The 24,266-nt window shown below is 39.6% G+C and overlaps 1 long non-coding RNA gene and 1 other non-coding gene across 2 annotated transcripts in view; both read right to left on the bottom strand.

Annotated features, from left to right (window-relative positions):
- The window catches only part of LOC138150969 (uncharacterized), a 144,798-nt gene that overhangs the window by 38,565 nt on the left and 81,967 nt on the right, over positions 1-24,266 (bottom strand). The gene's annotated exons all lie outside the window — the stretch shown is intronic.
- LOC138151275 (U6atac minor spliceosomal RNA) lies at positions 23,334-23,457 on the bottom strand. The gene has a single exon (XR_011165791.1). It is a non-coding gene; the product is annotated as a U6atac minor spliceosomal RNA (small nuclear RNA).

The raw sequence follows: 24,266 nt of genomic DNA, 5'->3' as shown, positions 1-24,266 counted from the left end.
CACTAAAAGCTAGATGACTACCCACTGGGATGCTTTATAAGAGATTCCTGCATTAGAAGGAAGGTTGGCATAAATAAATGATTCCTAATGGTGTCTTCCATTGCTAAGATTCTATGATTCCTGCCTACTAGGAACACTCAGACAGACCATAGTACTTGACATTGCAGCTTTTAGACACAATAAATAGAGGCAAACCCAAGAAGAAAGTGGTTCAGCTGTTAAAACATAAATAGTATTCAACATCATGCTTGAATATTAAGCATAGGCATCAGTGCCCTGCTATTTGCATAAGAAAATGATAGCTTATTAAGAACTTATTTGTATCACTGAAGTCACATAAATAAACCAATCTACTACTGCCATAAGCTACTGGGAATGGTATTGATCTGTGTTCCTGCTCCTGAAACAATATCATCATTGGAGAGATGTTCATGAAGAAAAGATCCCACACTAGGTTAGAGATGTTGTTGTAGTTTAGGAGACATGTGAACCTGACCCACTAACAACCAATAAATTTTTTTCTCTAAGAACATGCCCTAAGGTCCCCCTATACACAACCTTGTTCTTCTAAGAGTACATGTTTTTGTTGTTGTGGTTGTGTTTTGCTGTTGTGTTGATGAGGATGAGGATGAGGATGAGGATAATGATGATGATGATGATGATGATGATGATGATGTTGACCTTTGGTTTTGGAAGAGGACCAAAGATATCATGGGGTGGTGTCTTGATTTGCAAATGAAGTGGATTTAAGTGAAACAGAGTTTTGCAAAGTCCTCTCTCATCCAAAGTCACTGAAGTCCAGTGGCAAGACAAAAGTCAGGATAACTAGCAATTACCTGGGATGCAATGGATGACCTTAGTGTCTTCAATGTCTGACCAAGCTCTAAGCATTCCACTGTACCTGCTTCAGCTGCCTTCATATCCACCTAATCAATCCACAAGCAATCAACGTGTCCAACACTGCACTGGTGCTAAGGTTTCAAAGACAAAAAGAAAAAAAGAAAAACAGTCCTTACTCTCTAGATGAAAAAGAAATAAATAAATACAAGGTAGTTAAAGAGGAAAGATACTAGTCATGGGGTAAGGGGGCAGGAATCAAAAAGACATCAGGTATAAGGTGGCTTTTTAGTTGTGTTTTAAAGGAAATGCGGGAATCTTGATATACCAATATTGGTGGTAAAGAAGCCACATTTCAGGCCTGAGGGGTAGCCAATACAAAGACACGGAGACAGAAGATGGAGTCTCATGCATGAAGAACAAAGAGAGGGTCAGTTTGGTTGAACCATATAATGTAGCATATAATGTATGATGAGATTAGAAAGATGGGTTGGGGGCCAAGCTGTGAAAAGTCAGAAGAGTTTGTTTTTTGTCAGAGATGAAATAAGAAGCCACTGGAGTCTCTTGAATAAGGAAGTCACATGGCACTCAAACTTGCTCCCAGGACATTTCTTCTGCTGTCATCTCCAGTCCAAATGCTGTGTTCTTCCTGGGTTCTCAAGCTCCATACTCACATTTGTTCACACTGACACTCACTTTCTCAACTCAATCAGGCCAAATCCATAGTATACTCTTATTGAAACCATTGACACCTTCCATGTTCCCTTGCTCAAAGCTCCTAAGCTAATCTGCTAAAGTTTAAAACCACCAAAAGGCTACTTGCTGATTTTCCTAAGCACCCTCCTTCTTACCTCTCCCCCTTCAGTCACTCTTCCCCACAGAATTGCAAACATTTGTTTTCTTTTGTAGCTGCCTTAAAAATAGTCGAAGGTAAGAAAGAAATTTCCTCTGATGGGGCACACCTGTCTCTTTGGGAGTTGGGGGGGGGGGGGCTCAGTTTCACAATATACCAAACTCCAGACATTGAATTCTAATGACTCCAAGATTACATTAACTGTCTTCTGAACTCCAGTACTAGAAGATCTTAACCCACCATTACCTCATTACAAATATATGTATATAATCATACTCAATTAAGTGATGAGGAAATGGGAATTTTCTCCCTTCTTTCCTTGCTCCCACCCATTCCTCACTGATTAAAATTCAACAAATATTTCTTAAGTGCCCACTATGTGCAGAGCACCATGCTGACTATGAGACAGATAAAGTTTAGTTATCACTCCTACCTTTATGGAACTTACAGTCTAGTAAGGAGTACCATATGTACAGATAACTATTATACCAAATCATACATGATAATAACAACTAACATTTATATAATACTTCAAGCCTTACAGGGCACCTTATAGATATTATCTCATTTAATTGATATAGTTGGGATTATTATCTCCATTTTACAGAAGTGGAAATGGAGACAGACAGAGGTTAAGTGACTTAATCGGGGGCACACATCTAATAAGTCTCTGAGGCAAGATTTGAACTTCAGTCTTCCTTAATATTAATTACTAACATTTATATAATACCTACTATGTGCCAGGCACTGTCCTAAGTACTTTATATATATCATCTCATTTGATTCTCACAACAACTATTTAAGGTAAGTGCTATTATTATCCCCACTTTATAGATGAGTATACAGAAAAAGAGAGGTTAAGTGACTTTGACAGGGTCATATTAAGTTTCTGAGGCTGGAATTGAACTCAGGTTTTCCTGACTTGAGGTTCAGCATTCTATCTAATGCACTACCTAGCTACCTGCTCTGCCCATAGCAATGCTGTATATAAGGTGGATTTTAGTGTAAGTAAAAGGGGTTTTGTTATTCTTTTTCAGATGATAGTTCCCAGGATCATAGATTCTAGTTCCCAGGATCCATGGCCAAAACAATCTCTAGTTCCCAAGATTTCACATTATAAACAATTTCTACTGCAACTGCGCAGTGAGATATAATGATGAGATCATGTAAACATTTGAGTTTAGTTGTAAATAATCTACTGCACTTGTGCTGTGCTAAGTCACCATGATATTGCTAAAGTTAGTGTAAATTTGTGAGGTTACTGCTGGCAAATTGTCTTCTTTATTTGTTACCCTATAAATCAAGTAAGCACTGGTCAGTAAGTGGGGAAGAGGAATGCACAAGGGGAATGTGCATGTGTGTGTGCATTGACCGTCCCCCCATCAAGACTTAGGAGGGAATGCACAAACTGGAATGCTGTGCACATCTCAATCCACCCCATCAAGACTTAGAGGATCCTGTAGAAGCTGGAACTCCCACTCTCACCCACCCCTGCAAGAAAAGTAATTCGGGGGGAGGGGTGCTGTAGGATTTGTGCTCCCATTATCAGTTGCCTCTTTGAGAAGAATAGAATAAAGTAAGCTTATTTAACTTATAATAACCATTATGTCTCCAATACCTATTTTCTATCTGTCCAGATCAAGAGTGAACATGCTACTCTCCCATCTGACAAATGAAATACATTACAAGTAAATATTTGCAGGATTCAACTAAATTCAGTTGAATTGGATTAACTAGTGGTCTACAAGGTTCAGTGTGCTGCAAGAACCCAGCCTAAATGCTCTCTACCCATCCTTTACCCAACCACCTACCCTTGGACCTCATGTTGACTCAGAAACATTCTATCTTGGCAAAGTAGACCCCAGGGTCAAAAGAGAGGTTCTTGGTGGATACTTTTCTAACAACTGCTCTTTAGGCATTCCAAAGCTTTTGGGTGACCCCCCTGTTTCCAGGACACGTGGTCACCTCCGAGTGAAGTATACAAGTACAAGTTTGAGTATGACAAGGAAGCACAAAGGATGGCTTCCTGTGATCTATGGCAGAAGGACATATTTCCCTCTTCTCACCCAAGATTGGCAAGTTTTCACCTAATAAAATGTTTGAATGAAACTGATTGTCCAACTACACTTCCCAACTCATTTTCCTGTTTCAACAAAGGCAGTTGTTCATTCTTATTAAATTCCTGTCGACCCCCATTCAGTACCAGAGTCCAACACAGAAGGATTAACTAGATCCCACCACAGAAAAATTTCCGTCTGTGCTGAGACTCTCAGTTGAGACTTCCCAAAACAGCATAGAGTGCCAATTGTAGGGGTATTTTTAGCCTGAATTATTTTGGAAAGACATCTTATGAAATCATACTCCCTGTCAGCACACCCAGCATCCCATGTCACAGTTGGCAGGGGGTGTTGCCTTGGAAACTTTGCAGTATAAATCTGTTGCTTTGGGGGACACCTAACTCACCTTTGAATATAATTTAGAGGCAGCATGGTCTGTCAGTCAGTCAATAACAATTTATTAAGTAAGCCATCATTATGTGCCAGGCACTGAGCTGGTGTAGTGGAAGGAATGCTAAGTCTCACTGGGAACCTGGATTCAAATTCTGCCTCAACTTCTTCCTAGGTCCTAAAGTCCTTACAATTCTAAATCTAGGAAATTGTGAATTATTCCTAGGGTTTTAGTAATGAGAAAATGGGGTGGGGGAAGGGATTCAGTGCAAACCAATAAAATATTTCAGCTCCTTCCATTTTCTCTCTCCAAAAGTATCTAAATACCACCAATATGGCTCCTGCTTTTCAATGGAATAGAGAGTTTTTTGTTTTGAATTTAACAAAAGGTAAAGTTGAGAAGGAGCAGTCGGGGACTGAGTGACTAGAGTGCTAGACCATGAAGTCAGGAAGACTCATTTTCACAAGTCTTTTTCCAATAATCTTCTTCAATTCTGACTTCAGACATTCACTAACTGTGTGACCCTGGGCAAGTCACTTAACCCTCTTTGCCTTGATTTCCTCATCTGTAAAATGAGCTGGAGAAGGAAATGGCAAATCACTCCAGTATCTTTGCCAAGAAAACCCCAAATGGGATCAAAAAGAGAAATACATGACTGAACTATACACATACACACACACATACATATACATATATATACAGAGGGAGAGAGAGAGAGACAGAGAGAGAGAGAGAGAGAGAGAGAGAGAGAGAGAGAGGGAGAGGTGAGAGGTGTTCCTTTTTGCTTACTGGCTCAGAATTCATAGCAACAGCACCTGTGCCTTAATTACAAATTTCATTTTAATAAATAAAAAAGTTTTTGTTAAGTGCTTACTGTGTGCAGAGCACTGTGCTAAATATTGGAGATACCAATGCAAGGAGAAAAGCAAAGCAGTCTCCTCCCTGAAGGAGGTCACTTTCTAAAGGGGGAGACAACTTGAGATTTCTGCTTCCAAGCTAGATGGAAAGGTCCAGGGATCCTTAGGGTGCAGCATCAAAGCAGATGGTAATGCATCTTCTTTAATGTCATTTCCATTTATAAAACCACATCCATTTCTGCTTTTGAACCACTTGATGATGCAAGGTCTTTTGTGGTGAGAACTTTCTTACACAGGCTTTCAGTATTTAAATAAATAATCCAATAAGAACTGACCCTAATTCCCTAGTTCCTTTGACCCAAATTACTCAACATCTTTCAGCAACAATGCAAATTTAGTCTGATTAGACTGAACTGAATTTGAGCTTCTGGCTTTAGTGTGAAAAGACCTAGGATCCATTGTACCCATAAAGATGAAACTTCAGATTGGAAATTAGGGCAAAGAATAACTCAAATTAATGGATCATCGGCTATCATGTGACATTTAAATACTTGATCAACAAAAGAAGAAATTAACTTTCCATTCAAATACCTCAGTTCTATAGTTATGGTTTGAACACTGATTACTTGAGCTGTGGAAAATGCCAAAGTTATTGATAAAAGAAACTGAAAATGACAGAGAGAGGAGAGAAGAAAGAGAAAAAAAAGAGGAGAAGGAGGAGAGGAAAAAGGAAGAGAAAAAGGAGAAGGAAAAAGAAGAAAAAAGACAAATTAAGAGGCGAGACCAAAAAAGCAGGAGATATACAGCAGAACTTATGCTCCTTAATGGAAGAGACATATTTTTGTCTTTGTATCACCGCCACCTAGAACACTGCCTGGCATACAGTAAATGTTTAATATTTTCTGAATTGAATTGAATTGATTACATGGAAGAGAGTGATAAAGGTGAATAGGAAGGTAAAGGAAAATAATACCAAGAAAGAAGGAAAGTAGGACTTCCAGAAAATAATTGACTAAAAATCTGTATACCTAGCAAAATGCCATGCATACAATATAAAATGAACAAATGTTTATTTGTTGGACTGATTTTTGACACTAATGCTATTTTCAAAGAATAGAAATAGAATCACTCCTAAAAGTGGTTATCACCGATTCTTCCCACATTGCACCTCACAGGATTCTGATACCATAACAAATGTATAAAAGAGTAATTTCATTTCATACACATAGCAAAATGATTGACATAAGGTTACCACTTTTTAAATTAACATTATAACACTTTATTCATAAAATATGTTTTGTTCCTCACACCTTCTTCTAAAGCAAAGAATCATTCATCTTGAGCTGAATAAGAGAGATGTACAGACGACAGGAAAAAAAGCTAAAAGCAACTTTCAGCACTGACACTGATGTGTCTGTTACTGAATCTGGGATTCTACACAAGAACTTCAGGATCTTTTGACTTTGGTAATAGTATGTCTTATACACCTTTGTAGATCAGACCTAAGAATCAATCAATCAATCAGTCTCTCTCTCTCTCTCTCTCTCTCTCTCTCTCTCTCTCTCTCTCTCTCTCACACACACACACACACACACACACACACACACACGACTTACACATGCATAGAGTTCACCTTGAAGACCAAAGATGTGTAATAGTAAGTTAAAATATGCATTCATTACTTTGAGAAAATTCACATATTACAAGCTAACAGAGAATTTAAGTTTTCATACTTTCCTAAGCATTAAGCATGTATACACAGAGAACATAGAAGATAATTTTGCCTTTTCGAAGTCCTGTTGGAGTTTGCTGTACCTGAAAACTCTCTTCTTCAATAGCCTTCATATCTATAGGAGAGATTATAGTAACCTCCAAAAATGGCCCAAGAAAAGAGCCCCAAGACCAAAAACAACCAGAAAGCAAAAAAAAAAAAATCACACAGGTGGAAATCCTAGAGCAATTAAAGCCCAATTCATTAGCTGTATAGCCCCACTAAGGCAGAGATTTAGTGACTTGCCCAGGATCACATATCTCAGGTCAAATTTGAACTCTAGTCTTCCTGACTCCAAGCCCAGAACTTTATTCACTGCACCTCCAGTTGCCTCTAAAAATATTGGAATGATTGATGTGATGGAATTATAGACTGTTGGATTCAGAAGAGACCTTTGACATGATCTATCCATGCCCCTCATTCTATAAACAAGGAAACTTCCACTTGAAAATGGAAAGTGACCTATCCAAGATCACAAAGTGAGATAGTGGGGTAACCAGAATCAGAATCCACATCACCTCATCCTCAGACCCACACTCTATTCCATTCCATGCTCCCCAATGAACTTTTTCTTTCCCATTTGTGCAATATAAAATCACCCCTAGTCCAGAATAAGAGCATGAGGGCCTCTCTGGAAAAATGAGTCACCAGACTTTATGCTGCTTTGCTATCTTACACTAACTGGTTCCAGGCATACTGCCCCCATTCAAGGGAGGACAGGAAAGACTTAAAGAAGTCCTACTGAATCTGTACAGAAATCCAGTGCGGTCACACTGCCCCAAAATTCTAGGAGTCACCACCTAGAATTTTCCTATGGCTTTGGTCTAAACCCCACTAGCTATCTTATTAAAAAACTAGACTACAGAAAAATATTGGCCAGTTCACAGAATTACAGAGCTGAAGGAGTCCTCAGAGGTAATTTAGTCCAACAACACCCAAATAGAAATTCCATCTAAAACATCCTTGACTGGTCATCTGGCCTGTAGTTGAAGATCACCAGTGATGAAAAGCTATCTTTCTTAGCATCCCATCACACTAAGAACTCTGATTGTTAGGAAGTGAGTAGAAATATGCTTCTTTATTTGCTCTTATTTGTACTTTGTAGGAGTAAAGCAGTCAATCAATCAATAAATATTTAAGAGCCTACTATGTGCCAGGCCCTGGGTTATGTGCTGGGAAACTGTTAAACCCTGGAAAGTCTTCTCACCCTCTATCTGACAACCCTTTAAATAACTTTAGAATTTTCTTCCAGTTCCCCTCCTTTGAAGGTCCTGAAGTATCACTGGTCTTTTTTTTTCTGTTCTATCTAACATGTTAAAACTAGGAAGAAGTACTTTCATATGGAGGTCTGCTCCCATGAACAGCAACCAAACCCTGATTCTTGAGAATATCCATCATAATCTTCCTCCCCAACTCTTCAAGTGATGACACCCAGAGTCAATACTAGGTACTTGTACAAAGATGGATGTCCCAATTAATTTCAATTAACCCTAGAAAGTCCGACTTGAAAAGTAGAACAGGTCCTCTGACACTACCTGAATGACCTCTCTGGGCTTCACTTTTCCCATCTCTAAAATGAGAGGGTAATGCTCTAAATCTATAATCTAGTGATATCAAAGAACCATCTGTCTAAGGAACAAAAAATGTCAATGAAATTAGCATTCCTGAAATGATGTTTTCATCATACAATTCCATTGCTCAATTCACCTTGAATGTCTCCCTGCTGTTTACATTATAAATTTCAAATTATCAAACCCAATATTCAATACCCTCAATTGTCTGAATCAGTCAATTAATCCAACTCAATCTACCACTCCTTCCTCAGACACATCACTTTCCCAGAGAGGATGCCTCCCATGAGGTAACTTTCTCACTGACCTCCTCTTTTCAGTGTGTCACTCATTAGAATATAAGCCCCTTGAGGGCAGGGACTATTTTCCTACTTGTATTTGTAATCATATGACTTAGTACTATACCTGGAACATAATAAGCATTCAATAAATGTTTGCTGCCTAAGTGATCTAACCCAGGGACTCTTAACCCAAGGTCCTTGAAGGAATATGACAGAGTCAGCTCATACTGGCTCCTAAGAATTAGAAGTTAAATATTCAGTGTGAGCATTTATACCTCAGAAAACTGGCAAACTAAATCAGGGCTTGATTTATTATCTTGTGGATTATCTAGACTTAAGAAAGTGATGGAGAAAATGTTAATGATGCAAATTAAATTTAAAAGGGTGTCCTGGGTCAGTACACCCCTGGATTCACATACCCCCAACAGGGTCTATGGATAGATTTCATGGGGTCCATGAAAATGGATAGGGAAAAAAATACATCTTTATTTCCACCAACCTCTTGCTGAAAGTTAGCATTACTTTCAGTTGTTTAAAAACGTGAATCTGAGATTCTAGACTTCACAAGATCAACCATCTCACACACACATGGATGCATGCACACACACTCACACATGTTAAAAACCCTTACACTAGCCCAATCTCATTTTGCAAAGGAAAAAACTAAGGCACAGAACAATTAATAGAATTGTGATGGTCCAAAAGAACCTCTGACTTGGATGCCCTCTTGAAGAACACAAATCTTATTTGTTTACCTCTGCTCTAGATAAGCCCACATCACGGCACCCCCAACCTGTCCCTTTTCTGGAACCTCCATGCAAAAAAAAATCCCATGCCCTCTGCTATACTCAATTTAGTCTCAATGGCCAGTCTCTACCAAGGTTATTAGAGATTGTTTATTTCACATTTTCTTTTTTTTTCTAAGTAGAACTCCCAGCATGATTTTCTAGCAACAGGGTTATGATAAGAGTTTTTAAAAAGATTCTTTTATGCCATAGGTAAAATAAGTGCTTAGATTAAGGGCATCTGTGAGGCAGCAAGAGTTTAATTCAAAAGACATACTTAAATCTCCATGCTCTAAGCTCTAGCTTACTGGCTGGGTGCAACCACCTGGGGTCCGAAATCCCAAAAGAGCCAAATAACTCCTCAAGGTATGAAAACACACACACACACACACACACACACACACACACACACACACATACACACACACACACACAAGATGCAGAGAGTAGTTCAGCACAAATGAATCAGGGAACAGTTCAGCAAAAATAGCAGTTTAAAGCCCTATAATATCACCAAAGGACATTGGTAGATCTACAGAAAAACAGACAGTAACATCAGAGGCACAGGATTCCAACAAAGATACTCTCTAAGATGATGAGTCTGTTACCCTGGCTATGAATGGCTCCCAAGCAATGAATGACATATATAAAGATAGACAGATAGATATGTTTGTATGCATGTATATGTGTGATATGTGTGTATATACACATATGCACATATGTATGTATCCCTGTTTGTATATGCTTCTTCATGCGTGTTCTCTCAACAAGGTAGTGTAGAATAGGATACAGAGTAACAATTTGAGTTTAAGAAATGCTTCTTCAATATCTAGTGGATGTGTGACCCTGGGCAAGTCATTTCATCTCTCAATACCTCTAGGAAAATCTCTAAGACTATAAGCTGAAGAACAGCTGCTGATCTGCTTTGATGAGAGGAGTTTTCCCGGGGCAGCAAGGTGGCACAGTGGATAGAGAACCAGCCCTGGATTTAGGAGGACCTGAATTCAAATCTGACCTCAGACACTTAACACTTACTAGCCATGTGACCTTGGGCAAGTCACTTAACCCAGTTAAGGGGAAGCCCAGCCTTCCCCCCTCCAAAAAAGCAAAAAAAAAAAGTTTTCCCTAAACTAATGAAATCACAGGTCTGGAGGTCTTTCCAGCACCTAAAATGCTATGTTAAACAAAGTTGGCCTTTAATAGAAGTACATTGAGTTAAACTAATTTGAAAACACATGTTGTTGAGTCAGAATAGATCCACCTTTGATTTTTAAAAGCCTTTAAAAGAAAGCACTGAATATAGATAGACTCTTCTGTATTCAGCTGCCACTGGGGAAAGAGGCAAGGATGAGAGTCAGCTCAGCAGACTGATACAAGGCAATGGGCAGTGCCAGGCAGAGTGCTATTGATAGCAGCTGAGCTCCTTCACAGCCAAAACCTCAGTGAGGAAAAGGAGAGGGGCAGGGTAAAAGGAATAGAGTCTTATGGAAGGAACTATGTCCAACCAGAAAAAGCAAAGAATATTTTCCAGATGAACTTACGATCTGGTTAGCTATACCAGGAGATGGGCTGGCAGGAAGGATGTGCTGGGGCAGAATGATTTCCTGAGTTAGGGGGATAAGGCTGGACTCTTAACAGTTTGTTTTCCAGTGTATAGGCATGGTTTTTAGGTTTTTTTGTGGTGATATCATTTCTTGGCTCTCCTCTCATGAAGTACCAGGAAACTTAAGAGAGAGACAGAAAGTCTAGGGAATAGCTAAGGAACAGCTTCCAAAGATCTTCCTAGCGTAGTGACTCATTCAGCAACATACTGATACTATTGAGGCCAGTCTGGCCCTACAGAGGACAAAGACCTCTTGGAGATTCTATTAACTCATTAGTATTATTATTGAAAAACATAACCCTCTTGGAAACCAGCCACCACTCAGACAGTGGTAAACCAGGCCATCACTGGTTGTTCTTTTGTGTAGCCAGTAATATGCCTACCTGTCTAACAGATGAAGAAAATAATTGTGTCCAGAAGAGGCTATGACTCATATAATTGTAATTATAATAGCAGTAATAATAATAGTTTACATTTATATGGCACATCAGCAATTTTCAAAATGCTTTCCTCACAACATCGCAAGGTAAATAGGGAAAGTAGAGAAATAGGCTCCTATAAGCCAAACAACTTGCATGTGCTTACAGTTTGTAAGTCTATGCCCTTCAGATCAAATAACTCTGTTTAGGACCCCCAGAGACAGAGTCATCCTCATAAGTAAGCAGATAGGGCATGGTTTATGCAGATAATAGGCAGGTCCAGAGGTATACAAAGAACCTGGACCAGGTTGTTCTGGCAAAGAGACCTGGGGAACATTACCATTCTTTTTAGGTTCTTCTTAGAACTGACACCCTCTCACAGTCTCTCCTCCCCTTCCCCCCAACATCAATCTAAGGACAAAAAGGAGATCTGCTTCAAAATATGAACCTTATCACCTATCATTCCAGTGCAAAAGCTTTATTCCTTTGGATTTGAAATGCATTTTGGTATTCCAAGGAACCTTATTAAAGTACAAAAATCCCTGAAAGGGAGCATATCTTAAATTCACTGAATTCTATAACTGAAATGTGTGACCCTGGGCAAGTAAGTTTATGTCTCAATGCTTCTAGGAAACCTGCTAAGGCTATAAGTTGCAGAATAGCTGCTGATCTACTTTGGAGAAGGGAATTGCCTCATTGGGAGTTCCCTAAACCAGTTGTAAGGGTTATGGGATTTAAAGATCTTCCATGCCCCATTGGACTTGCTGATGTAGCAGGAAGGGGCGGAGCAAGAGGAAGCAGAAGCCAAGCTAGAGTTCCTGTGGTGGCTAGCAGTGGCGGCGACGGCGGCAGCAGCAGCAGAGGCAGCGGCAGCGCGAAGCCCTTTTTGAGTTAGCCAGAATTTCTGCTAAGGACTCCTGCTGAGGACTGCCAGGGGCCAGAGCTGCTGGGAGCGCGCTTCCCGGACACTGGGTGGTTGCTGTGAGTGGGGAGAGGAGGACCTTTGCCTGAGGTAGCCTGTTCTGTTTTAAAGGCTTGAGAATGTGGGTGCTTTCTACTTTATCTACCTGTGCCAATTTCATAACTACTCTGATGGCTTTCACTTTCTGGTTTTGGGACTCAGTCTTTTGGTATCTTAATAAATTTTCTAGCTTATTCCCCCATATGGCAAGCATGATGTATTTTGTGATGGATAATTATATCAGCATATCTATAATTTCCATAGGCATTGTGAATATGGCATTGCTGATACACCAGTGAAATCACAGGCCTGGAGATTCCTCCCAGCACCTAAGATGGTACTTAAAACAAAGGGATATGAGGTCCCCACCCGGTTCATGAATGCACATTCCAGCCTCACCTCTGCTTGAAAGCTTCCAGTGATGGAGAACTCACCATTTCCTGAGCAGGAAATTCAGTTTTTGGATAACTTTAATTTTTAGGAAGCTTTTCCAGGTGAGGTTAGGAAGTCTAATCTCTGTAATTACCTCATTGTATTGCTTCTACCCTCTGGACCAGAATGATCCCTCTTCTACATGACAACCTTTCACATATTTAAAGGCAGGTATTATATCCCACCCCCCACACCCCCATCCCTTCCCTGGGAAGCTTGTTGTCCTCCAGGCTACACATTCTTGAGTTCTTTTGACTGTGTCTCCCCAGTGGCACAATCTCTAGCCTCTTTATCATCCTGGTCAGCTGCCTATGACCATGGTTCAAATTTATAGCAGGTCATATTCGCATACAGTAGAGTTTTAAGTTTAATAAAAGGCTTTCCAAAATGAGTCTCCCAAAATGGAACACAGAGTTCTGACAAAGGCAAGGTACAGAAGATCTGGGCTTGCCCCTTTCTCACTGTGAACCCTGAGATTCTATTTAGTGGTGCCCGAGCCCATGTCAGCAGTGTAAAGTGGCAGCCACATCAGCCAGTCAGTATAGATTTGGAACTAATACACCTGGGTCTTTTTCACCTGTCCAGATTCCTAGACCAGTCTCTCTTAGCCTGAACTCATGCAACTGGTTTGTTTTAACCCCCAGAGCTAAGTCTGAAAAGTAAAAGGAATAAGTGAGTTCCTGTCACTGTCAGCTCACCCTGACAATCTTTAAGATCATTTTGGATCACAATTTTGTCATCCCGTTCATTAGCTGCCCTTTCTTTCACTTTCATGTTGCTCACCCTTTTGATAAGCAAACCAATAATGTTTTCAGTAAAGACATGAATAAAAATGTGAAACAGGGCAGAGCAAAGGGCAGGCTCCTGGGCCACTCCATTAAAGAACTCCTCCCAGATGATATTGATCCATTAATCAATACTCTTTGGGTCTGGTCAATCAACCAGAATGCCTAACTACTCTATCAACTTCCATCTTGCCCACAAGTTTATTGTGAGAGACTCCAAATGTCTTATGGAAGTCAAGGGATGATGATGATGATGTTGATGGTGATGATGATGATGGCGACATGAGAAAAGGATAAGGTCCATTTCATTCCTGTTATTCAGTCTGTTCCTAGACTGATACCAAGGATACTTTCATGAGCTTATACCCTACTGCTTTTATTCAACTACAAAAAAGGAGTTATTTTATCCAGTGGTGCATAAAGTCCATAAAACATTGAATATTTTATTATAGTAGCAAGATATCCACTAGTACAAGGACCATATCTATCTAAACCCCATGGGAAAAGATGAGAATAAAATAATGACAGTAATAATAACTGATATCTCAATAGCACTTTAAAATCTGCAAAGCACATATATGTACATCTTATATACAGGGTATCCCAAAAGTTTTAGTGCTGTTTTAACCTATTATAACTTAAAAGTTTGGCAAGCTATTTTAACTTTAAAAATTCACTAAGATTTTTGAAACACCCTGTCTACTATGTCTACAATGTTACTCCATCATTAAAAAAATTAAATTAGTCTCTCCTTGATCTATTTTCCAGGTAAATTGTTTTTCCAATGAGATAATTCACATTTTCTTTTTTTATTCTTTTGACCTTATTTTATCTTTTTTATGTCTCATGGAGTCATTAGTTTCTTGTACTGACCCATTTCTAGTTTTTGAAAAAGTGCTCTCTCCAGTGAGCTTTTTTACCTCTTTCTTTTATTTGGTCAATTCTGTTTTTTAAGGAGTTATTTTCATCAGTGAAGTTTTATACCTCTTTTACCATTTGGCCAATTCTATTCTTTAAGGTGTCATTTTCTTCAGTACTTTTTTAATCAAACTATTCATCGTATTTTTACACTTTTCTTCCCTTGCTCTCATTTCTTTGCCCAATTTTTCCTCTACCACAATCTTACTCAGTTCCCCAAATATTTGAGAAATAATGCCTTTATGAGAGAAATCTGCTGTAAAAATTCCTTCTCAGTTTCCTGCTTTCCTTCAAATTTTGACTCCATTGGTAAACTTTTTAATTTCATGGAATCAAAATCAGCCATTATACTTTCTGTGATCCCCTCTGTCTCTTGTTTGGTCATAAACTCTCCCCTTATCCATAGACCTGACAGGTAAAATTGTCCATGCTTCCATAATTTGCTTATGCTATAACTTTGAAAGTAATACTGTGAATTTACTATATACTTATTACAGCATCCCTTCAGGTGTAGTCTTCCTGTATTAGAATGTAATATCCTTGAAGACAGAGGGCATCTTGCTTGCTTGTATTTGCATTCCCAATGCTTAGCACAGAGCCTGGAACATAGTAAGTGCTTGACATTGTTTGGTCTGTCTATATACTTAAATATTAAAGCAAGTTGTGCATAATAAATTTGCAGTTTTATATTCCACCTTTCTATTCTACTGTGTATACAGAAGTGCTCATCTTAACTTAGACTTATTAAGTTCAGAATAAAGAAACATAGGAGTAAAAAAATAAAAATTATTCTTGCAGTCTACCTAACTAGCCCCAAATATGCCCATTTCATCTAAAATAAATAAAATGGATAGAATGTGTCCACCAAGGAGAATGTTTTCAGAGGGACTTCCAGCCCTGACACAGGAATAATTACCAGTTATTGGCAGCACAATAATTGACAGCACAGCTTAGATTTGATCATCTCATGTATGTGATATCAGACACAAAATTACACATGTAGAAAGCTGGCACAGAAGTTGAGTGTCTTATAACACACTACTCTGGGGCATCTAGGTGAAGCTGTGAATAGAGCACCAGCCCTGGAGTCAGAACCGGAGTTCACATCCAGCCTCAGACACTTAACACTTACTAGCTGTGTGACCTTGGGCAAGTCACTTAACCCAAATTGCCCTACCTTCCCCCTCCAAAAAGCAAAAAAGAAAAATAATAACACACTTCTCATCTCTCAGTAGAGCAGAAGCAAGACACAGACAGTTATTTCACCAAAGGATATCTATGCCAAGATTAGACAACATCACAGAATCTTTGGTGATTACCATAGTCATGACTACATGGTTATCAGAACATCAAGATCACTAACTCTAGGATCCCAGGAACTTTGCTCAAGGATCTGGCTCATGCCCCAATCTCTCCTTAAAACAATAATGCTGGGAAAAATGGAATTATGTGACCAATAAGGAACTAGACACTTCCTCGGATCCTGATGACCTTTCAATCCTAAGATAGAGATCATGCAACAACATGCATTAATATGCAATAGTAAAATAGTTAAAGCACTAATTTCACCTGTTTCTATGGTCTACTATATCAAGAAGTTTAACAAAGTAATACACTAATAGCAGAGTAGGCTAATCCATAGCCCCTGACACATTCACACATCATCCTTTCCTCTACCACCCACCACATTCTGGTAGGGCTACACAAGTCAACCCATGGGCCTGTAACAGAACTCAGCTCTACCCGATCCCCTCTTTTCCTGTGCTTTGGAAAACCAAAATTCAGAGGCTTACTCTGGTTGATACTGTAGAGCTCTGTTTTTCAATACCACTCATCTAGAGAACCAAGGGAAGTGGGATAGGATACCATAGTGTACCTAGAACCACTAGACCTTTCTGAAGCAAAACACCCAGCATCCAGGAAGAGCTATCTCTATTCTCCCAGAAGTCACTTGGACGGAGACTAAGTCTTGTAAACATGAATTACCAAGGGTGGAAAGAAACTGAGATCGTTTTTGAGTCTAGCCCACAGGCATACCGTAATCAAATAAGGAGAGTAAACAATAGGAGAATATAATGGGACAAAATAAATTACCAAAGCTCTCATGATGTTAAAGATTAACATATAAATAAGTATACGTATAAACATATAAATCAAATGGGAAAAAATAACAGAAGGGAATTTGACCTCCAGATCAGATAAAAGAGTCCAGATATCTATGAATAAATGTTGTAAGACATAAGAAAATAAATCTTTATATGATGAGGCATAGGACTCTGTGGATTCCTGAGAGATTATGGAATCACAGCAAGATGTACTTAAATGGTTTAAAAGAAAAATAAGAAGTGAAAATAGAATTTGTGGTCTGTTCAGCAGAAATAATTGGCAGAATAGGAAAAACTTGAATTAACAGTGGCAAGTTTCACCAAAGAAACAAAAGAAAGAATAACTGACTAGGAATGCAAATACACAGACATAAAAAAAAACAATCTTGAAGAAGAAAAGCATAAAAACAATCAAAGAAAATGTGATCTCCATGTAAATAAAACATATTGATCTCTAAAACAATATGCATAGACACTGCTTTAGGAATATAGTTCTCCCAGAACATGACAAGTCAAAATACCTAAACGCCATAATACAATAAATGATACAATTAAACTGCCAAGAACTTCTGATCACAAAGAACAAAGTGGCAATCAAAATCATCTATAGATCACCTCCAGAAAGAAATTCAAGCTGCAAACTACAAGATACATAGTGGCTAAATTTAATCATTCCATGTAATATGTTGAATAAAAATAAGTGGCCTGAAAAAAAAATTATCATCCATTAGGTGATATTGCAATCATGCTATCAGACAAAACAAAAACAAACATTTGCAACATAACAAGAAATAAACAAGGAAACTACATTGTGCTGCAAGGAACCATAGACTACCAACCATTATCAAAATTAAACGTATTGCTCCAAATGCTTTAGCATCTAAATTCATAAAGAAAAAATTAGCTGAATTCTGCAAAAAGACATAGACTAATATAATAGTGGAAAGTGATTTCAATGTCCTTTTCATCTCCTTTTCTTCTTTCTTTTTTTTTTTTTGGAGGGGCAATTAGGGTTAAATAACTTGCCCAAGGTCACACAGCTGGTATGTGTTAAGTGTCTGAGGCCGGATTTGAACTCAGGTCCTCCTGACTCTAGGGCCAGTGCTCTATTCACTGCACCACCTAGCTGCCCCCTTTTCTCAGATTTGAACAAGTCTAACAGAAAGATAAATAAAAACAAAATAGAAATTAAACAAATTGCCAGAAAACCATTGCTCTGAAAAGTAATTTCTTTTTAAAAAAATATTTATAGAAGTTCTTTTCTTTAAATCACTCTCATGTTTTACTGATTCTTCCCTATCCAGTAGCCTACCCTTCTACTAAATATAATCAAACAAAATGAATCAATAAATTGGCCATATTTGAAAATATATGCCTCATTCCTCATGTCCAGTCTCTGCTGAGAGGCAAGAGGAAAGCTTCATCACTGTGTTTCTGAAGTCATGACTGGTTGTGGCATTGATAAGAGTTCTGTTATCAATATTGTTTTCTTTTACATTACAGTGGCCATCATGGAAATTGTCCTCCTGGTTCTTCTTATTTCACTACATCACTTCACAAAAATCTCCCCAAGTTTCTCTCGATTAATCATTTCTTATGTGCAATGTTATGCCATTATATTCAGAGGTCCCTGCTTGTTCAGCCATCACCCAACTGCTTAGATATCCTCTCTCTTTCTAGTTCTCTGTTCCCATAAAACATGCTCAATAAAAAATTTTGTATGTATGAAACCTTTACCTCCGTCTTTAATCTCTTTGGGGTATATGCCAAGTAGTGATATTGCTGAATCAAAGAGTATGTACAAGTTAATGATTTGTGGGCACAATTCCAAACTTTTTCTCCTCAAACATCCCAGAAGCTAGCACCCATAAGATACCCCCTTGTTGTCACAAATCTAGATACCATGGCCAAAAAGGAACAAGACTGATTTTATGGGTCAGCCTCATTATCTAACTATCCCTGGCCTTCATCTGTGAAGCTTGGTACCTCTGATGTCAACGTATCTGAAATCCAACCCACCTAAAGGCTGCTAACAACAAAGTCAACCAGAAATTGTTCCAGTCCTGGAAATCCCTGTGAAAACATTTTCCCATCCCCCACACACAAAAAGTAGTAAACAGTAGGTGGGAGGGGAAGATTGAACTCCTAAGCTCATTGCAACCCATCCAAGAGCATTAAATTCCCCAAGTATGTAATCATGTTATCTGATCTCAAACATTTACTATTTATGCCACCCTGGGCAACTCACTTAACCTCTGCTTGCCTCAGTTTCTTTAACAGTAAAACCAGGATAGCAATAGCACCTTCCCACCCCTCCCCAGCCCCTGTCCCATGTTGTTGTGAAGCTAAAATGTTTTATAAAGGTCTTAGCATAGTTCCTTGTACAGAGAAGGTACTAGATAAACGTGAGCTATTATTATACCTAAATAGATGATCCCAGATTCCCTCCCTCATTGCTCTATGCCTCAGCAAGCATCCAAACATAAGGAGGTCCTACACAGGGGAGCCATCCCCAGGAAGAAAAGAGTTTCTTTTTTAAATCCCTACCTTGCAATCTCATCAGAGCCTAAAACATTCTCTCCCCAGTCTTGTGCCCACTGCCCTCCCATTCTATCTAAGTGATAGTGCAGCCATGCCTTTCACAGCTGTAGGAGAACTACAGCTTCCCACCAGGACAATCAGGCAAACAGGGAGGGAGAACATTCCTCTGCTTTCCCATCCTTCTCCCCTCCTCTTTCCTTCTCCCCATTCTCTTCCTCCTCCTTTGTCTTTTCCTCTTCTGCTTCTCGTTTTTCCCCTTTGAGTCCCTCCCTGGCCCTTCAATAAGCATCCATTCCTCCAGCCAGGCTCTGAGCCCTAGGAAAAACAAGAAATGTTTACTGGATTTAATTGGCAGGCCACCCTGGGTAATTAGGATTCCTGGCAAGGAAGGAAAATGCAGAGTTCGTTCAGACTATGGGCTGGTGCGCCACCTTGTGGCATTGCCTTGAAATGCAAAGATGCCCTTGGCTGCAAGAGAGAGGTGTGAATCCATCTGTTGTTCCCAGAAGCCTGGCAGGGAATCCTAGAGGCGGTGATGGCTGCCATATGACTCTAGGAGAGAGGGACTATGCAAATCGTGGAGTATCCCATCCTCACGCCCCAGGTGATCGCGCTATGAAGAAAGGACCAGAATCCCGGTCTAAAGGCAAGCGATTCAGAGAATACTGATGCTTTTAGATAGAGGATAATCTATCCCAACACCTTCTTTTACAAAAGAGGAAACTGAGACTCAGAGATGTTAAATGAATTGATCATAACTTGGTAACTCAAGGGAACGTCTTCCTGAGTTCAAATTTGTCCTCAGACACTTACTAGCTGTGTGACCCTGGGCAAGTCACTTAACCTTGTTTGCCTCAGTTTCCTCATCTGTAAAATTATCTGGAGAGGGAAATGGCAAACCACTCCAGTATCTTTGCCAAGAAGACCCCAAGTGGGGTCCCCAAGAGTCTGAAAAAAATAACTGAAATGACTGAATAACAAGTTAGCAAATGGATAGAGTCAGGAAGACCTGAATTCAAATCTAGCCTCAACACTTACTAGCTGCATAACCCTGGGGAAATCACTTAACCTTTGTCTGCCTCAGTTTCCCTAACTGTAAAATAGCATCTACCTCCCCAGTTGTTATGAAGATCAAGTGAGTATTTGTAAACTACCTAATGCCTGGAACATAGTAGGTGCTTAATAAGTGCTCACTCCCTTTCACATAGCTAACAAGTAGGAGAGGCAAGACTTGAGTGGATTCTACACCAGTGATCTCTCATTATTCCACAATCTGAAGACACTAATTGGCAGAACACAAGCTGGTAGGCCTCTCCAACCAAAGGCCTCCAACATGGCGGGCTCTGTGTAGCTCCTGCTCCTACTGGAGCTATAACCAAGCACAGGACAACCAGAGCTTTGCCCAAGGGTTCCTATAAGCACTTCAATTCCTTCAACAACTTAGAATTAACTGAATTTAGCACCTGGTTAGCAAAAATAATTAGGAAAGAAGGGAACCATCAGATAGGATTAGCTTCCCCTTTCCTTTCTCTCCCTAACAACTGCCTCTGTAGCAGGACCCATATCCTCAGGGTCTCTGTCCCCACTACTCCCACCAGAGCCATAGAGTGGTATTCTAAAGTCTCCCAACACCCACACCTAACTGAATTTATATTATACCGTTGATTTGAGTATATCCCATGCCACTTACCTCAGACATGTGTTTTGTGGCTTGCTCCAGGTCACTATCAATCAATGACTTTTTGAGGCAGGATAGTACAGTAAAAAATTACAGGTTCCCAAATCAAAGGACCTAGTGGTTCTGGGTTCAAATCCTGGTTCTATTTATATCTATATGACCTTGGACAAGTCACTTAACCTCTCTAGATCTCAGTTTTCTTATTTGAAAAACAAAGGAGTTGGACTAGTTGGCCTCTGAAGCCCCTTCCAGTTCAAAATCTAGGTTCCAGCGTCACTGGTCATGGCTGTGGAACCTTGTGCCCACCTGTTATTATGAGCCTATTCCTGGCTCGGGCTGAAACTGAGGCATCCATTCCCCATCCACTTCCTGGGAATTGTCCCCAATCAGTCCCATCAAGTCTCAACCCCAAGGCTTGATTATGACAAGAGGAAGTCTAGGAGATTCACTCCCACTCCCCATTCCACAGGACAGGGCAGGTAGACAAACCAGGAGGCAGAAATTATTCACTGTCCCAGGGATACTTCCTACTAGAGAAGTTTATTCATTCTCCTTCTCCTAATGAAATGGAAAAAGAGGACTAGGAGACTTGAATTCTAGAACCAGCTAGACTCTAGAACCTACTGGCTAGGTGGGCCAATGTGGGTCACCTCATCTCCTGCATGTCTGGTTCCCCAACTGTAAAACATGAATCATGTCACCTGCCCTACTTACTTCACATTGTGAGGATAAAATGGGATCAGAGACATTAAAGTGCTTTGGAAAAGTACAAAGCCCTCTACAAAGGGGACTTTGTTACTTCAAAATTTCTATCTGACACATTAATAGATATGAAGAAGAGACTCTGAAATATCTACATTAATCAGAACTTTAACTATAGGAGGATAGATGTCAGCATCAGCCAATTCGCCCTGTACACATAGACACAGAGTCAAAATCCTCCAGCCCTTAGTATAGTGCCTGGTACATAGCAAGTATTAATAAATGCTCATTCCCTCCATCCCTCCCACCCCCTCACACAGCCAACAAGTATCACAGCCAGGACTAGAATACAAGTCTTTTGATTCTGGATCCAGTGGTTTTTCCTCGTTCCATAAATAAGGAAACTCAATTAGGATGAGAAAGTTAGGATGTAGGACCTAGACATGAGAGTGTGTTCATGGGAAAACTTAAGTATGATGGAATTTCTTCAGAGTTTTACTGTTCCTCATACACATTCCTTCATTTCCCATCTCTGTGCCTTTGTACTGACTGTCCCCCATGCCCAGAATGAGCTCCATGCTCCCCTCTGTCTCTCGGAATACCTCATCTCCTTCATTACTCAGGTTAAGTGTTAACTTTTACATGAAGCCTTTACTGACCCTCCCAGTCTCTAGTGCCTTTTCACCTCCACTCCATTCCTATAAAATCTTGGATATATTTCACATATACATGTTGTTTCCCCCAAAAGAATGTAAGCTTTTTAAGAGCAAGGACTGTTTTCATTTTCCTTTATATCTCCAGCACTTGGAATACCTAATACATAGTAGGGGCTTAATCAATGCTTGTTGATAGATTGATACTGCATAGTATTTAAAACCTAGCTTATTCCCTAGAAATACACAGGAGTAGATATCACTTTTACTCTGCCAAGAAAAAGAAAACCAAAAGAATTCAAGGAATTTAGTCAGAGCCACCCTGAAAGTGGAAGGATGGAATCATGGACCAATCTGCCCTGTATAAATCTTGTGCACATACATAGTTGTTTGTAAGTTACCTCCCCTATTAGGTGTTATTTTCTTAAGGGCAGAGATGCTTTTGACCTTTCTTTACATCTCCAGAACTTAGCACAGTGCCTGACAATAGTAATGCGGCTTCTTGTTGTTCATGTTCTTAGAAGTAAGAGAATTCTTAGAGGTCACCAGTCTCAACTGGTGTGAGAATCTCTTTTTTTTAACAGCATCAGTTTAAATATCTCCCATGATAAGAAAGAACTTTATTCCCTACGAAAGATTTTTTTCCTTTGTTGGACAGCTCTAAAGTGAGAAAATTGCCAAAATTTGTCTCCCTACAATTTCAACCAATAAAGAATCACTGGTTGTCCCCCATGCCTGAAATTATCTCCCTCCTCATCTCCACCTTCTGGCTTTCCTGACTTCCTTCAAGTCCCATTTAAAATCCCACCTTCTACAAGGAATCTTTCCTGATCCCCCTCAATTCTAGAACCTTCCCCGTATTGTTTATCTCCGATTTATCCTGTCTTTTTCTTGTTTGTAAATAACTGTGTTATCTCAAACTATACAGTGAGTTCCTTAAGGGCAGGGGCTGTATTTGCCAGCACAGCCCTTCCTCATTTAAATCCAATTCAGTTGCAAGTCATGGCATCACTTTCCTGTTGGCATGGTCCTCTTCAAGAACAAAGGACAAAAAATAACAGCATTGGGCATAGTACCTGGAATATAGTGGGTGTTTAATAAATGCATATGGACTGACCAGTTGAATCATATAGAGCATTACATGGTTAATGTCACAGAGTAGGTGGCAATGCCTTAACTGCATATGTGTCATAAAGGCCACTAGGACCTCTTCTGTCCTTGTCAAGGAGAATGCTAACTTCTCCTTTTTGGCCGAACTAGGCCATATTTTACCTCAATTCTTACCTAGCCTTAATCATTGAATGGGCATTGCCTCCCACAAACTGACTAGGAAAGGCCTTAGCTTAAAAAGGTCACTGTATCCAGGGCCATCCCCAGTTGTCTTGACCTATGACTTGCCACTCTGGAGGAAAGAGTGAGGCTGATGCCTTTGCACAGCTCTACCTCACTTAAATCCAATTCATTTGCAAGTCATCACCCTGCTGGTGCCATTGGTTCTCTTTGAGAACAAAAGATAAACAGCAGCAATAACAGAATATTATATTTACTCAGTACTTCTCCACCCTCCACCACCCCCCCAGTGGAACATGCCTAACCTACTGGATTGAGCATGGGACTCCCTAGTTAGTAACTATCAATATCACCTGGTTTTGATCTATTTATTTAGATTTAGAGCTAGAAGAGACACTTAGTCCAAACTCTCCATTACGAATCAGAAAACGGAGACCCACAGAAGTTGTCATTAACCCAAGTTCATGCAGATAATAAGTAGCAGAGTCAGGATTTAAACCCAAGTCCTCTGACTGCAAATACTGCTTCTCCACCACACTAGTGCTACTAATCAGAACCATAACTAGGATAAACAACCAGGGTTTTGTCCCAGGGCACCACAATGTTGAGAGCACAAAAACTTTAAATAATTCTTTCCTAAAGAAGGTATAATTTTAAATTTTGTTACATTTGCATCTTGACAACATTTTCACTCCTCCAACACTGTAAAACTAGTTAGCAAAAATAATTAGTTAAAGTAGGAAGCTAACAGATGGCGTACTTCCTCTTCTCCCACA

This window comes from Petaurus breviceps, unplaced genomic scaffold, assembly GCF_028583685.1.
Source record: "Petaurus breviceps papuanus isolate PSGF00001 unplaced genomic scaffold, PetGlider_PUasm1.0 90895, whole genome shotgun sequence".
Classification (NCBI taxonomy): Eukaryota; Metazoa; Chordata; class Mammalia; order Diprotodontia; family Petauridae; genus Petaurus; species Petaurus breviceps.
The sequence above is the reverse complement of the archived record's forward strand: the minus strand, read 5'-3'. Positions and strand labels throughout refer to the sequence as shown.